Here is a 3,711-nt window from a genome sequence, read left to right on the forward strand (position 1 = left end):
GTGCTACTCAAATGTGGTCCCGAGTTGCAGCTCCATCATCACCTGGGAGCTCCTTAGAAATGCAGACTCTGAGGTCAACCTCAGACCTAGTGAATCAGAATCCCTGTGCTTTAACAAGTTCTCCAGGCGATTCTTATGCACACTCAGAACCCAGAAGCTTGGCCATCAGGGAACTTAACAGAGGACAGATGTAGGGGCATAACTTCCCTTGTGATTGAATTAGAGCCACGCGTTAGAGTAGGATCAAAGTTGAAAAAGAATGATATAGTATCTACACAATCTCGTGTGGTTAGAGATATTTTGTGGCCCCAAAATATTCCAGAGGTAGGCAGACTTTAAGGGCTTTCTTGGGTGTCACATTCCTCCTCACAGATATTTTCATGTTGTAAACCTACTGTTCTTCTATTATGTCCCTACTATTATGTCTGTAATTCCTAGGAATAAACATTGACATGTACAGCATGTAGTGTTGAGATAAGATTGTTCTGATATCCCAGCTGTCATTTAGCAGCTATGCATTCTGTCTCATAACAGTGTTTTTCTTACATTTCCTGGTACTCTACAGTATAAATTATTCTGTATGCAATAGTCCCTCTTTACCGGCGGGGAAGGGAACATGTTCCAAGATGTCCAATGGATGCCTGAAATTGTGGATAGTAATGAACCCAAATCAACATCTTCAACTCTGCTGGAAATGTGGCAGCAGCTTCTTCTTCGGCAGACACAGTCACTCCAGTAATTATTATATTTTTCAGTCCCAACCAATTCCTGAATTTGTGTAATCATCCCTTACTTGACATCATTCATTTCAGGGGACCTCTTTCTGAAGTCTCTATATGGGCTCAATGCTTTCTGGTGCAACACGTTGCCATCAATTGGAACATGTTTTCTGTTCACATCCTCCACCTACAAATTTAATGCCTTTTCCGTCTTAACTAAGCATTTATCACCCACTGTGGCTATAACTTTTGCAGTCTGAGGTGCAATAACAAAAGTAGCACGATTTCTTTTTCCTTCTTCACAATTTCATGGATAGAACTCGTTCTTACCATAGATCTTAGCAAACTTACCATATGATTTTTTTCTTCCTTATTAAGTTGAGAACGTTCACCTTTTCACTTAAAGAAAGTGCTTTATGGCCCCTTTTTTGGGCAGACCTGAATTGTCAGTATCACCACTCTTCCCTTTGGGGCCATTATTAAATGAACTAAGGGTTACCTGACAGGGTGGCTACTAAGTGACAGATGGGCTGGTAACGTATACTATGGATGCTGGGCAAAGGGATGCTTCACATCCAGCTGGAAGGAGTGGGGTTTCATCTCGCCAGTCAAAACAGCGCGAAATTTAAAACTTATACATTGTTTATTTCTGGAATTTTCCGTTTAATATTTTCATACCTTGATGGATTGCCGGTAACTGAAACTATGAAAAGCGAAATTGCAGGTAAGCGAGGACTACTGTATATTATCTCACTTCAGCCTTAATATATCACTTAATAGATGATGAAACCGAGGTTATGAGAATCTAGAGACTCAGGTTCTCTAAGGCCTAGTAGTTGATAAGAGTCAAAAAAGCTTTATACCATGATTCTGAATCCAATTACAGGACTTTAATCCATTCTCCACCCCTCCCCCCCATATACCAAAGTGTTTTTGAGTTTGGCTAATTTCAGTTTATTCCTCATATCTTATTCCCTTTTTATGAAATGAAAAATATCTTAAGTAAAGCTGTAGTGCTCACACAACATATAGATATTTGTGTGTTAAAGCCAATAAAAGTAAATGAGCTTTCATTACATAAACAGTTCCCAACAAGGTGGGTTTGTTTTGTTTTTTAAATGGGGGGAGGTTTGAGAAACAAAGGTTTGTCAGGAAAAGAAAATGGGAAAGCATAAAGTAGGCAAAATGGTTTATACCCTGGAAGTATCTTAAAATTGAGATGGCAAACTGAATATAAACATGTGGAAAGAAGACCTGAGAATATTTCAAACAGTACCATTTAATACTATAGAACAATCACTAAGATATAATTGGCAATAGGACAATAGCACCTGAAGAGTTTCCCCAACAGTAGGATGTATTCCCATAACAGCTACATTTTCCAGGTTCAAAAAACCCAAGCTTTGTACATACTTGAGAACGGGAAAAGAAAAGAAAAATATGTTTCCAGGTGAGAAGTCATTAGAATATCATTTGCTAAACTACTTTATATAAATTATTAACCTTAGGGCACAATTTTGAGCTTTTTCCACACATAATATTATATGTTGAATGTTTTTTTCTGTTCATTCACTTCAATTATATATTTTTTCTCTGTAAATTCACTGCCTTTTGACAACTTTATATATCACTTCATTATTAAACTAGCATACCAATTGCAATAGGAAGATATTGTATTCTATATCATTTGTTAATTTCTGCTGTGCAGCTTGAGTAAATTTAAATTCTCCCAGCCTGAGGAATATTCTTGGTTTTCAGTGTTACATAGGCATTTTAATAAAAATATAAAACCTTTTAGGTGTTTGGAAAGCAGGTATATCAGAAGATAATACGCTGTCCAAAAGTGCCTTAAATCACCCATCCGCTTAGCTTTTGAAAATGTGCTATACCTTTATACACCAGGATGTTTTGTGATCTAAGAAAGCAACTTTAATATTTAAAATGTTTTTTTTAATCTGGTAAGTCAAATCTAGTATGATATGTTACTTCTTATTGCGGTATTTCAAATTGTGTGTGCTTAGGGAACTAAATGTTTAGATTTGATTTATCATCTTGTGAGTCAAGTACTTTTAATTGCTTTCCTATAAGGTAAAATTTTACTCATTTCAATCTCACAAATAATTCATGAGGGCTCATGAATATGCATATTTTATCTTATGTAGCATAACATTATTAATCAGCTTTTTCCTCAGAGTAATAGATTAAATAAAATGGGATTTAGAATAATAGATTATACACAAAAGGATTTACAGAAAATAACTTTTATCTGTCTTGGTTGTTTTAAAAAATGTATTTCAATTGTAAAAAGATAAGGTCAATTCTCAACATTTGTTATTATCTATCATTTTTCCAATAGTACATGATAATTTGTGTACATGATAGGACTGAAGATATAAAATGGACAAATATGTGAGCCTAGAAGAAATGACCACGTTTATTCAGTATAATATTATTTACACATCTGTTTTATCTAGAATGTCCTACTACCCTTAAAAATAACTGTATCCAGTGTAAAATTTACATATGTTTGTATTTCTAAAATGCATATTTGGAACTTAAAATTCACTTTTCATAGTTAAGAGTTAAGTCTATACTGACACCTGTAATTATAGCATAAAACTCTTTCTTAGGGTTAAAATTTGAATAACTTTTAGTAGAAAAATGTTATCTGGTATTCCTTTCTACCCTCACTGACTGTTCATAGGCAAGCAGTAGTAGAAATTTATTTTAGTTATTTTGCTTACCATAATTAGTCTTAGATATACCAACTTAAATGTACACACTAACATATAAACAGGTTTATGTAAGTATATGTTCAACAGCACTGTTATGTTATAATATATTATACTTAAATAATTGGGAGAGTTCAAAAAATATTTCAATTTAATTCTCTGAGCTGATAATTGTACAAATTTTATTTCATTTATGTTGGTGACCTAATCAGTTACTTTCTTTGAGGAACAGTGCATTAATATCTGCTGTTCTGTGGTAA

Source organism: Rhinolophus ferrumequinum, chromosome 21 (genome assembly GCF_004115265.2).
Source record: "Rhinolophus ferrumequinum isolate MPI-CBG mRhiFer1 chromosome 21, mRhiFer1_v1.p, whole genome shotgun sequence".
Taxonomy (NCBI): domain Eukaryota; kingdom Metazoa; phylum Chordata; class Mammalia; order Chiroptera; family Rhinolophidae; genus Rhinolophus; species Rhinolophus ferrumequinum.